The following is a 14,856-nucleotide window of genomic DNA, read 5'->3' as shown; positions in this document are numbered from 1 at the left end:
TCACCCCAGCACCTTCCGCCTCTCTTCACCCCAGCACCTACCACCTCTCTTCACCCCAGCACCTACCACCTCTCCTCACCCTAGCATCTATCACCTACGACCCCTCTTCACCGCAGAACCTACCACATATCTTCACGCCAGCACCTTCCACCTCTCCTCGCCCTAGCACTTACCACCTCTCTTTACCCCAGCACCTACCACTTCTCTTTACCCCAGCACATACCGCCTCTCATGACCCCAGCAACTACTGCCTCTCTTCACCCCAGCACCAACCACCTCTCTTCACCCCAGCTCCTACCACCTCTCCTCGCCCTAGCACCTACCACCTATCTTTACCCCAGCACCTACCACCTCTCTTTACCCCAGCACCTACCGCCTCTCTTCACCCCAGCACCTACCGCCTCTCTTTACCCCAGCACCTACCGCCTCTCTTCACCCCAGCACCTACCGCCTCTCTTCACCCCAGCACCTACCGCCTCTCTTTACCCCAGCACGTACCGCCTCTCTTCACCCCAGCACCTCCAGCATCTACCACCTCTCTTCACCCCAGCACCTACCACCTCTCTTCACCCCAGCACCTACCACCTCTCTTCACCCTAGCACCTACCACTTCTCTTCACCGCATCACCTACCACCTCTCTTCACCCCAGCACCTACCACCTCTCCTCGCCCTAGCACCTACCATCTCTCTTTACCCCAGCACCTACCACTTCTCTTTACCCTAGCACCTAGCACCTACCACTTCTCTTCACTGCAGCACCTACCACCTCTCTTCACCCCAGCACCCACCACCTCTCCTCGCCCTAGCACCTACCACCTACCACCTCTCTTCACCGCAGAACCTACCACATATCTTCACCCCAGCACCTTCCACCTCTCTTCACCGCAGCACATACCACCTCTCTTCACCGCAGCACATACCACCTCTCTTCACCCCAGCACCTACCGCCTCTCTTTACCCCAACACCTGCTGCCTCTCTTTACCCCAACACCGACTGCCTCTCTTCACTCCAGCACCTACCACCGCTACACCTCAGCACCTACCACCTCTCTTCTCCCCAGCACCTACCACCTCTTTTCACACCAGCACCTACCGCCACTCCTTACCCGTTCAACCCAGCATCCACCACCTCTCTACACCCCAGCACCTACCACCTCTCTTCACCCCAGCACTTACTGCTTCTCTTCACCCATTCACCCCAACAACTACCACCACTTTTCACCCAAGCACCTACAAACTCTCTTCACCCCAGCACCTACCACCTCTCTTCACTCTAGCACCTAGCACCTACCACTTCTCTTCACCGCAGCACCTACCACTTCTCTTCACCCCAGCACCTACCACCTCTCATGACCCCAGCAACTACTGCCTCTCTTCACCCCATCACCAACCACCTCTCTCCACCCCAGCTCCTACCACCTCTCCTCGCCCTAGCACCTACCACCTATCTTTACCCCAGCACCTACCACCTCTCTTTACCCCAGCACCTACCACCTCTTTACCCAGGCACCTACTGCCTCTCTTCACCCCAGCACCTACCGCCTCTCTTCACCCCAGCACCTACCGCCTCTCTTCACCCCAGCACCTACCGCCTCTCTTCACCCTAGCACCTACCGCCTCTCTTTACCCCAGCACCTACCGCCTCTTCACCCCAGCACGTACCGCCTCTCTTCACCCCAGCACCTACCGCCTCTCGTCACCCCAGCACCTACCGCCTCTCTTTACCCCAGCACCTACCGCCTCTCTTCACCCCAGCACCTACCACCTCTCTTCACCCAAGCATCTACCACCTCTCTTCACCCTAGCACCTACCACCTACCACTTCTCTTCACCGCAGCACCTACCACCTCTCTTCACCCCAGCACCTACCACCTCTCCTCACCCTAGCACCTACCATCTCTCTTTACCCCAGCACCTACCACTTCTCTTTACCCTAGCACCTGCCACCTACCAATTCTCTTCACCGCAGCACCTACCACCTCTCTTCACCCCAGCACCTACCGCCTCTCTTCACCCCAGCACCTACCGCCTCTCTTCACCCCAGCACCTACCGCCTCTCGTCACCCCAGCATCTACCACCTCTCTTCACCCCAGCACCTACCGCCTCTCGTCACCCCAGCATCTACCACCTCTCTTCACCCCAGCACCTACCACCTCTCTTCACCCCAGCACCTACCACCTCTCTTCACCCTAGCACCTACCACTTCTCTTCACTGCATCACCTACCACCTCTCTTCACCCCAGCACCTACCACCTCTCCTCGCCCTAGCACCTACCATCTCTCTTTACCCCAGCATCTACCACTTCTCTTTACCCTAGCACCTGCCACCTACCAATTCTCTTCACCGCAGCACCTACCACCTCTCTTCACCCCAGCACCTACCGCCTCTCTTTACCCCAGCACCTACCTCCTCTCTTCACCCCAGCACCTACCTCCTCTCTTCACCCCAGCACCTACCGCCTCTCTTCACCCCAGCACCTACCGCCTCTCGTCACCCCAGCACCTACCGCCTCTCGTCACCCCAGCACCTACCGCCTCTCGTCACCCCAGCACCTACCGCCTCTCTTTACCCCAGCACGTACCGCCTCTCTTCACCCCAGCACCTCCAGCATCTACCACCTCTCTTCACCCTAGCACCTACCACTTCTCTTCACTGCATCACCTACCACCTCTCTTCACCCCAGCACCTACCACCTCTCCTCGCCCTAGCACCTACCACCTCTCTTCACCCCAGCACCTACCACCTCTCCTCACCCTAGCACCTATCACCTATGACCCCTCTTCACCGCAGAACCTACCACATATCTTCACCCCAGCACCTACCACCTCTCCTCGCCCTAGCACCTACCACCTCTCTTTACCCCAGCACCTATCACTTCTCTTTACCCCAGCACCTACCGCCTCTCATGACCCCAGTAACTACTGCCTCTCTTCACCCCAGCACCAACCACCTCTCTTCACCCCAGCTCCTACCACCTCTCCTCGCCCTAGCACCTACCACCTATTTTTACCCCAGCACCTACCACCTCTCTTTACATCATCACCTACCACCTCTTTCCCCAGGCACCTACCGCCTCTCGTCACCCCAGCACCTACCCCCTCTCTTCACCCCAGCACCTACGGCCTCTCTTCACCCCAGCACCTACCACCTCTCTTCACCGCAGCAACTACCACCTCTTTACACCGCAGCACATACCACCTCTCCTCGCCCTAGCACCTACCACTTCTCTTTACCCCAGCACCTACCACTTCTCTTTTCCCCAGCACCTACCACTTCTCTTTACCCCAACACCTACCACTTCTCTTTACCCCAGCACCTACCACTTCTCTTCACCCCAGTACCTACCACCTCTCATGACCCCAGCAACTACTGCCTCTCTTCCCCCCAGCACCAACCAACTCTCCTTGCCCTAGGACATACCACCTCTCTTTACCCCAGCACCTACCACCTCTTTACCCACGCACCTACCACCTATTTATCCAGGCACCTATCACCTCTCTTCACCCAAGCACCTACCGCCTCTCTTCACCCCAGCACCTGCCGCCTCCCTTCACCTCAGCAAATACCACCTCTTTACCCAGGCACCTACCACTTCTTTACCCAGGCACCTACCACCTCTCTTCACCCCAGCACCTACCGCCTCTCTTCACCCCAGCACCTACCGCCTATCTTCACCCCAGCACCTACCACCTCTCTTCACCCCAGCACCTACCACCTCTCTTCACCGCAGAACCTACCACATATCTTCACCCCAGCACCTTCCACCTCTCCTAGCCCTTGCACCTACCACCTCTCTTTACCCCAGCACCTACCACTTCTCTTTATCCCAGCACCTACCACCTCTCATGACCCCAGCAACTACTGCATCTCTTCACCCCAGCACCAACCACCTCTCTTCACCCCAGCTCCTACCACCTCTCCTCGCCCTAGCACCTACCACCTATCTTTACCCCAGCACCTACCACCTCTCTTTACCCCAGCACCTACCACCTCTTTCCCCAGGCACCTACCGCCTCTCTTCACCCCAGCACCTACCCCCTCTCTTCACCCCAGCACCTACCACCTCTCTTTACCCCAGCACCTACCACCTCTTTCCCCAGGCACCTACCGCCTCTCTTCACCCCAGCACCTACCCCCTCTCTTCACCCCAGCACCTACCGACTCTCTTCACCCCAGCACCTACCGCCTCTCTTCACCCCAGCACCTACCGCCTCTCTTCACCCCAGCACCTACCGCCTCTCGTCACCTCAGCACCTACCGCCTCTCTTCACCCCAGCACCTCCAGCATCTACCAACTCTTTTCACCCCAGCGCCTACAACCTCTCTTCACCCCAGCACTTACCACATTTCTTCACCCCAGCACTAACCACCTCTCTTCACCCCAGCACCTACCACCTCTCTTCACCCCAGCACCTACCACCTCTCTTCACCCCAGCACCTACCGCCTCTCTTCACCCCAGCACCTACCACCTTTCTTCACCCCAGCACCTACCACCTTTCTTCACCCCAGCACCTCCAGCACCTACCACCTCTCTTCACCCCAGCACCTTCCACCTCCCTTCACCCCAGCACCTTCCACCACCATTCACCCCAGCACCTTCCACCACCATTCACCCCAGCACCTTCCACCTCTGTTCACCCCAGCACCTTCCACCCCAGTTCACACTAGCACCTACCACCCCTGTTCACACCAGCACCTACCACCCCCGTTCACCCCAGCACCTACCACCTCTCTTCACCCCAGCACCTACCACCTCTCTTCGCCCTAGACCCTACCATCTCTCTTCACCCCAGCACCTTCCACCCCTGTTCACGCCAGCACCTACCACCCCTGTTCACGCCAGCACCTACCACCCCCGTTCACCCCAGCACCTACCACCTCTCTTCACCCCAGCACCTACCACCTCTCTTCGCCCTAGACCCTACCATCTCTCTTCACCCCAGCACCTTCCGCCTCTCTTCAGCGCAGCATCTTCCGCCTCTCTTCACCCCAGCACCTTCCGCCTCTCTTCACCCCAGCACCTACCACCTCTCTTCACCCCAGCACCTACCGCCTCTCTTCACCCGAGCACCTACCGCCTCTCTTCACCCCAGCACCTACTGCCTCTCTTTACCCCAGCACCGACCGCCTCTCTTCACCCCAGCTCCTACCACCTCTCCTCGCCCTAGCACCTACCACCTATCTTTACTCCAGCACCTACCACCTCTCTTTACACCAGCACCTACCACCTCTTTCCCCAGGCACCTACCGCCTCTCTTCACCCCAGGCACCTACCGCCTCTCTTCACCCCAGCACCTACCACCTCTCTTTACACCAGCACCTACCACCTCTTTCCCCAGGCACCTACCGCCTCTCTTCACCCCAGGCACCTACCGCCTCTCTTCACCCCAGCACCTACCGCCTCTCTTCACCCGAGCACCTACCGCCTCTCTTCACCCCAGCACCTACTGCCTCTCTTTACCCCAGCACCTACCGCCTCTCTTCACCCCAGCTCCTACCACCTATCTTTACCCCAGCACCTACCACCTATCTTTACCCCAGCACCTACCACCTCTCTTTACACCAGCACCTACCACCTCTCTTTACACCAGCACCTACCACCTCTTTCCCCAGGCACCTACCGCCTCTCTTCACCCCAGCACCTACCCCCTCTCTTCACCCCAGCACCTACGGCCTCTCTTCACCCCAGCACCTACCACCTCTCTTCACCGCAGCACCTACCACCTCTCTACACCCCAGCACATACCACCTCTCCTCGCCCTAGCACCTACCACTTCTCTTTACCCCAGCACCTACCACTTCTCTTTTACCCAGCACCTAACACTTCTCTTTACCCCAGCACCTACCACCTCTTTACCCACGCACCTACCACCTCTTTACCCAGGCACCTACCACCTCTCTTCACCCCAGCACCTACCGCCTCTCTTCACCCCAGCACCTACCGCCTCTCTTCTCCCCAGCACATACCACCTCTTTACCCAGGCACCTACCACTTCTTTACCCAGGCAACTACTACCTCTCTTCACCCCAGCACCTACTGCCTCTCTTCACCCCAGCACCTACCGCCTATCTTCACCCCAGCACCTACCGCCTTTCTTCACCCCAGCACCTCCAGCATCTACCAACTCTCTTCACCCCAGCACCTGCAACCTCTCTTCACCATAGCACCTATCACCTACCACCTCTCTTCACCCCAGCGCCTACAACCTCTCTTCACCCCAGCACTTACCACATTTCTTCACCCCAGCACTAACCACCTCTCTTCACCCCAGCACCTACCACCTCTCTTCACCACAGCACCTACCACTTCTCTTCACCCCAGCACCTACCACCTCTCTTCACCCCAGCACCTACCGCCTCTCTTCACCCCAGCACCTACCAGCTATCTTCACCCCAGCACCTACCACCTTTCTTCACCCCAGCACCTCCAGCACCTACCACCTCTCTTCACCCCAGCACCTTCCACCTCCCTTCACCCCAGCACCTTCCACCTCCATTCACCCCAGCACCTTCCACCTCTGTTCACCCCAGCACCTTCCACCCCTGTTCACGCCAGCACCTACCACCCCCGTTCATGCCAGCACCTACCACCCCCGTTCACCCCAGCACCTACCACCTCCCTTCACCCCAGCACCTACCACCTCTCTTCGCCCTAGACCCTACCATCTCTCTTCACCCTAGCACCTTCCGCCTCTCTTCAGCGCAGCATCTTCCGCCTCTCTTCACCCCAGCACCTTCCGCCTCTCTTCAACCCAGCACCTACCACCTCTCTTCACCCCAGCACCTACCGCCTCACTTCAAGCCAGCACCTACCACCTCTCCTCACCCTAGCACCTAGCACCTACCACCTCTCTTCACGCCAGCACCTACCGCCTCTCTTTACCCTAACACCTGCTGCCTCTCTTTACCCCAACACCTACTGCCTCTCTTCACCCCAGCACCTACCAACTCTACACCTCAGCACCTACCACCTCTCTTCTCTCCAGCACCTACCGCCTCTCTTCACCCCAGCACCTACCGCCACTCCTTACCCGTTCAACCCAGCATCTACCACCTCTCTACACCCCAGCACCTACCGCCTCTCTTCACCCCAGCACCTACCGCCACTCCTTACCCGTTCAACCCAGCATCTACCACCTCTCTACACCCCAGCACGTACCACCTCTCTTCACCCCAGCACTTACTGCTTCTCTTCACCCATTCACCCCAACAACTACCACCACTCTTCACCCAAGCACCTACCACCTCTCTTCACCCCAGCACCTACAAACTCTCTTCACCTCAGCACCTACCACCTCTCTTCTCTCCAGCACCTACCGCCTCTCTTCACCCCAGCACCTACCGCCACACCTTACCCGTTCAACCCAGCATCTACCACCTTTCTACACCCCAGCACCTACCGCCTCTCTTCACCCCAGCACTTACTGCTTCTCTTCACCCATTCACCCCAACAACTACCACCTCTCTTCACCGCAGCACCTACCACTTCTCTTCACCCCAGCACCTACCACCTCTCCTCGCCCTAGCACCTACCACCTCTCTTTACCCCAGCACCTACCACTTCTCTTTACCCCAGCACCTACCGCCTCTCATGACCCCAGCAACTACTGCCTCTCTTCACCCCATCACCAACGAGCTCTCTTCACCCCAGCTCCTACCACCTCTCCTCGCCCTAGCACCTACCACCTATCTTTACCCCAGCACCTACCACCTCTCTTTAGCCCAGCACCTACCACCTCTTTCCCCAGGCACCTACCGCCTCTCTTCACCCCCGCACCTACCCCCTCTCTTCACCCCAGCACCTACCGCCTCTCTTAAGCCCAGCACCTACCGCCTCTCTTTACCCCAGCACCTACCGCCTCTCTTTACCCCAGCACGTACCGCCTCTCTTCACCTCAGCACCTACCGCCTCTCGTCACCCCAGCACCTACCGCCTCTCTGTACCCCAGCACCAACCGCCTCTCTTTACCCCAGCACCTACCGCCTCTCTTTACCCCAGCACCTACCGCCTCTCTTCACCCCAGCACCTCCAGCATCTACCACCTCTCTTCACCCCAGCACCTACCACCTCTCTTCAGCCCAGCATCTACCACCTCTCTTCACCCTAGCACCTACCACCTACCACTTCTCTTCACCGCAGCACCTACCACGTCTCTTCACCTCAGCACCTACCACCTCTCCTCGCCCTAGCACCTACCATCTCTCTTTACCCCAGCACCTACCACTTCTCTTTACCCTAGCACCTACCACCTACCACTTCTCTTCACCGCAGCACCTACCACCTCTCTTCACCCCAGCACCTACCACCTCTCCTCGCCCTAGCACATACCACCTATCTTTACCCCAGCACCTACCACCTCTCTTTACCCCAGCACCTACCACCTCTTTCCCCAGGCACCTACCGCCTCTCTTCACCCCAGCACCTACCACATCTCCTCGCCCTAGCACCTACCACCTCTCTTTACCCCAGCACCTATCACTTCTCTTTACCCCAGCACCTACCGCCTCTCATGACCCCAGTAACTACTGCCTCTCTTCACCCCAGCACCAACCACCTCTCTTCACCCCAGCTCCTACCACCTCTCCTCGCCCTAGCACCTACCACCTATTTTTACCCCAGCACCTACCACCTCTCTTTACATCATCACCTACCACCTCTTTCCCCAGGCACCTACCGCCTCTCGTCACCCCGACACCTACCCCCTCTCTTCACCCCAGCACCTACGGCCTCTCTTCACCCCAGCACCTACCACCTCTCTTCACCGCAGCACCTACCACCTCTTTACACCGCAGCACATACCACCTCTCCTCGCCCTAGCACCTACCACTTCTCTTTACCCCAGCACCTACCACTTCTCTTTTCCCCAGCACCTACCACTTCTCTTTACCATAACAACCTACCACTTCTCTTTACCCCAGCACCTACCACTTCTCTTCACCCCAGCTCCTACCACCTCTCATGACCCCAGCAACTACTGCCTCTCTTCGCCCCAGCACCAACCAACTCTCCTTGCCCTAGGACATACCACCTCTCTTCACCCAAGCACCTACCGCCTCTCTTCACCCCAGCACCTACCGCCTCCCTTCACCCCAGCACATACCACCTCTTTACCCAGGCACCTACCACTTCTTTACCCAGGCACCTACCACCTCTCTTCACCCCAGCACCTACCGCCTCTCTTCACCCCAGCACCTACCGCCTATCTTCACCCCAGCACCTACCGCCTTTCTTCACCCCGGCACCTCCAGCATCTACCAACTCTCTTCACCCCAGCACCTGCAACCTCTCTTCACCATAGCACCTACCACCTATCACCTCTCTTCACCCCAGCGCCTACAACCTCTCTTCACCCCAGCACCTACCGCCTCTCTTCACCCCAGCACCTACCCCCTCTCTTCACCCCAGCACCTACGGCCTCTCTTCACCCCAGCACCTACCACCTCTCTTCACCGCAGCACCTACCACCTCTCTACACCCCAGCACATACCACCTCTCCTCGCCCTAGCACCTACCACTTCTCTTTACCCCAGCACCTACCACTTCTCTTTTCCTCAGCACCTACTACTTCTCTTTACCCCAGCACCTACCACCTCTTTACCCACGCACCTACCACCTCTTTACCCAGGCACCTACCACCTCTCTTCACCCCAGCACCTACCGCCTCTCTTCACCCCAGCACCTACCGCCTCTCTTCACCCCAGCACATACCACCTCTTTACCCAGGCACCTACCACTTCTTTACCCAGGCAACTACTACCTCTCTTCACCCCGGCACCTACTGCCTCTCTTCACCCCAGCACCTACCGCCTATCTTCACCCCAGCACCTACCGCCTTTCTTCACCCCAGCACCTCCAGCATCTACCAACTCTCTTCACCCCAGCACCTGCAACCTCTCTTCACCATAGCACCTACCACCTACCACCTCTCTTCACCCCAGCGCCTACAACCTCTCTTCACCCCAGCACTTACCACATTTCTTCACCCCAGCACTAACCACCTCTCTTCACCCCAGCACCTACCACCTCTCTTCACCACAGCACCTACCACTTCTCTTCACCCCAGCACCTACCACCTCTCTTCACCCCAGCACCTACCGCCTCTCTTCACCCCAGCACCTACCGGCTATCTTCACCCCAGCACCTACCACCTTTCTTCACCCCAGCACCTTCCACCTCCATTCACCCCAGCACCTTCCACCTCTGTTCACCCCAGCACCTTCCACCCCAGTTCACGCCAGCACCTACCACTTCTGTTCATGCCAGCACCTACCACCCCCGTTCACCCCAGCACCTACCACCTCTCTTCACCCCAGCACCTACCACCTCTCTTCGCCCTAGACCCTACCATCTCTCTTCACTCCAGCACCTTCAGCCTCTCTTCAGCGCAGCATCTTCCGCCCCTCTTCACCCCAGCACCTTCCCCCTCTCTTCACTCTAGCACCTATCACCCCCGTTCACCCCAGCACCTACCACCTCCCTTCACCCCAGCACCTACCACCTCTCTTCGCCCTAGACCCTACCATCTCTCTTCACCCCAGCACCTTCCGCCTCTCTTCAGCGCAGCATCTTCCGCCTCTCTTCACCCCAGCACCTTCCGCCTCTCTTCAACCCAGCACCTATCACCTCCCTTCACCCCAGCACCTACCGCCTCACTTCAAGCCAGCACCTACCACCTCTCCTCACCCTAGCACCTACCACCTACCACCTCTCTTCACGCCAGCACCTACCGCCTCTCTTTACCCTAACACCTGCTGCCTCTCTTTACCCCAACACCTACTGCCTCTCTTCACCCCAGCACCTACCAACTCTACACCTCAGCACCTACCACCTCTCTTCTCTCCAGCACCTACCGCCTCTCTTCACCCCAGCACCTACCGCCACTCCTTACCCGTTCAACCCAGCATCTACCACCTCTCTACACCCCAGCACCTACCGCCTCTCTTCACCCCAGCACCTACCGCCACTCCTTACCCGTTCAACCCAGCATCTACCACCTTTCTACACCCCAGCACCTACCGCCTCTCTTCACCCCAGCACTTACTGCTTCTCTTCACCCATTCACCCCAACAACTACCACCTCTCTTCACCGCAGCACCTACCACTTCTCTTCACCCCAGCACCTACCACCTCTCCTCGCCCTAGCACCTACCACCTCTCTTTACCCCAGCACCTACCACTTCTCTTTACCCCAGCACCTACCGCCTCTCATGACCCCAGCAACTACTGCCTCTCTTCACCCCATCACCAACGAGCTCTCTTCACCCCAGCTCCTACCACCTCTCCTCGCCCTAGCACCTACCACCTATCTTTACCCCAGCACCTACCACCTCTCTTTAGCCCAGCACCTACCACCTCTTTCCCCAGGCACCTACCGCCTCTCTTCACCCCCGCACCTACCCCCTCTCTTCACCCCAGCACCTACCGCCTCTCTTCAGCCCAGCACCTACCGCCTCTCTTTACCCCAGCACCTACCGCCTCTCTTTACCCCAGCACGTACCGCTTCTCTTCACCTCAGCACCTACCGCCTCTCGTCACCCCAGCACCTACCGCCTCTCTGTACCCCAGCACCTACCGCCTCTCTTTACCCCAGCACCTACCGCCTCTCTTTACCCCAGCACCTACTGCCTCTCTTCACCCCAGCACCTCCAGCATCTACCTGCTCTCTTCACCCCAGCACCTACCACCTCTCTTCAGCCCAGCATCTACCACCTCTCTTCACCCTAGCACCTACCACCTACCACTTCTCTTCACCGCAGCACCTACCACGTCTCTTCACCCCAGCACCTACCACCTCTCCTCGCCCTAGCACCTACCATCTCTCTTTACCCCAGCACCTACCACCTCTCTTTACCCCAGCACCTACCACCTCTTTCCCCAGGCACCTACCGCCTCTCTTCACCCCAGCACCTACCACATCTCCTCGCCCTAGCACCTACCACCTCTCTTTACCCCAGCACCTATCACTTCTCTTTACCCCAGCACCTACCGCCTCTCATGACCCCAGTAACTACTGCCTCTCTTCACCCCAGCATCAACCACCGCAGCACCTACCACCTCTTTACACCGCAGCACATACCACCTCTCCTCGCCCTAGCACCTACCACTTCTCTTTACCCCAGCACCTACCACTTCTCTTTTCCCCAGCACCTACCACTTCTCTTTACCATAACAACCTACCACTTCTCTTTACCCCAGCACCTACCACTTCTCTTCACCCCAGCTCCTACCACCTCTCATGACCCCAGCAACTACTGCCTCTCTTCACCCCAGCACCAACCAACTCTCCTTGCCCTAGGACATACCACCTCTCTTTACCCCAGCACCTACCACCTCTTTACCCACGCACCTACCACCTATTTATCCAGGCACCTATCACCTCTCTTCACCCAAGCACCTACCGCCTCTCTTCACCCCAGCACCTACCGCCTCCCTTCACCCCAGCACATACCACCTCTTTACCCAGGCACCTACCACTTCTTTACCCAGGCACCTACCACCTCTCTTCACCCCAGCACCTACCGCCTCTCTTCACCCCAGCACCTACCGCCTATCTTCACCCCAGCACCTACCGCCTTTCTTCACCCCGGCACCTCCAGCATATACCAACTCTCTTCACCCCAGCACCTGCAACCTCTCTTCACCATAGCACCTACCACCTATCACCTCTCTTCACCCCAGCGCCTACAACCTCTCTTCACCCCAGCACCTACCGCCTCTCTTCACCCCAGCACCTACCGCCTATCTTCACCCCAGCACCTACCGCCTTTCTTCACCCCAGCACCTACCACCTCTCTTCACCCCAGCACCTACCACCTCTCCTCGCCCTAGCACCTACCACCTATCTTTACCCCAGCACCTACCACCTCTCTTTACCCCAGCACCTACCACCTCTTTCCCCAGGCACCTACCGCCTCTCTTCACCCCAGCACCTACCACCTCTCCTCGCCCTAGCACCTACCACCTCTCTTTACCCCAGCACCTATCACTTCTCTTTACCCCAGCACCTACCGCCTCTCATGACCCCAGCAACTACTGCCTCTCTTCACCCCAGCACCAACCACCTCTCTTCACCCCAGCTCCTACCACCTCTCCTCGCCCTAGCACCTACCACCTATCTTTACCCCAGCACCTACCACCTCTCTTTACACCAGCACCTACCACCTCTTTCCCCAGGCACCTACCGCCTCTCTTCACCCCAGCACCTACCCCCTCTCTTCTCCCCAGCACCTACTGCCTCTCTTCACCCCAGCACCTACCACCTCTCTTCACCGCAGCACCTACCACCTCTCTACACCCCAGCACATACCACCTCTCCTCGCCCTAGCACCTACCACTTCTCTTTACCCCAGCACCTACCACTTCTCTTTTCCCCAGCACCTACCACTTCTCTTTACCCCAACACCTACCACTTCTCTTTACCCCAGCACCTACCACTTCTCTTCACCCCAGTACCTACCACCTCTCATGACCCCAGCAACTACTGCCTCTCTTCCCCCCAGCACCAACCAACTCTCCTTGCCCTAGGACATACCACCTCTCTTTACCCCAGCACCTACCACCTCTTTACCCACGCACCTACCACCTATTTATCCAGGCACCTATCACCTCTCTTCACCCAAGCACCTACCGCCTCTCTTCACCCCAGCACCTGCCTTCTCCCTTCACCTCAGCAAATACCACCTCTTTACCCAGGCACCTACCACTTCTTTACCCAGGCACCTACCACCTCTCTTCACCCCAGCACCTACCGCCTCTCTTCACCCCAGCACCTACCGCCTATCTTCACCCCAGCACCTACCACCTTTCTTCACCCCAGCACCTCCAGCATCTACCAACTCTCTTCACCCCAGCACCTACAACCTCTCTTCACCATAGCACCTACCACCTACCACCTCTCTTCACCCCAGCGCCTACAACCTCTCTTCACCGCACCACTTACACATTTCTTCACCCCAGCACTAACCACCTCTCTTCACCCCAGCACCTACCACCTCTCTTCACCACAGCACCTACCACCTCTCTTCACCCCAGCACCTACCACCTCTCTTCACCCCAGCACCTACCACCTCTCTTCACCCCAGCACCTACCGCCTCTCTTCACCCCAGCACCTACCGGCTCTCTTCACCCCAGAACCTACCACCTTTCTTCACCCCAGCACCTCCAGCAGCACCTGCCACCTCTCTTCACCCCAGCACCTTCCACCTCCCTTCACCCCAGCACCTTCCACCTCCATTCACCCCAGCACCTTCCACCTCTGTTCACCCCAGCACCTTCCACCCCTGTTCACCCCAGCACCTTCCACCCCTGTTCACGCCAGCACCTACCACCCCTGTTCACGCCATCACCTACCACCCCCGTTCACGCCAGCACCTACCACCTCTCTTCACCCCAGCACCTACCACCTCTCTTCGCCCTAGACCCTACCATCTCTCTTCACCCCAGCAACTTCCGCCTCTCTTCAGCGCAGCATCTTCCGCCTCTCTTCACCCCAGCACCTTCCGCCTCTCTTCACCCCAGCACCTACCACCTCTCTTCACCCCAGCACCTACCGCCTCACTTCAAGCCAGCACCTACCACCTCTCCTCACCCTAGCACCTATCACCTACCACCTCTCTTCACCGCAGAACCTACCACATATCTTCACCCCAGCACCTTCCACCTCTCCTCTCCTCGCCCTAGCACCTACCACCTCTCTTTACCCCAGCACCTACCACTTCTCTTTACCCCAGCACCTACCGCCTCTCATGACCCCAGCAACTACTGCCTCTCTTCACCCCAGCACCAACCACCTCTCTTCACCCCAGCTCCTACCACCTCTCCTCGCCCTAGCAAATACCACCTATCTTTACC

This window comes from Triturus cristatus, chromosome 1_1 (assembly GCF_964204655.1).
Source record: "Triturus cristatus chromosome 1_1, aTriCri1.1, whole genome shotgun sequence".
Lineage (NCBI taxonomy): Eukaryota > Metazoa > Chordata > Amphibia > Caudata > Salamandridae > Triturus > Triturus cristatus.
The sequence above is the reverse complement of the archived record's forward strand: the minus strand, read 5'-3'. Positions refer to the sequence as shown.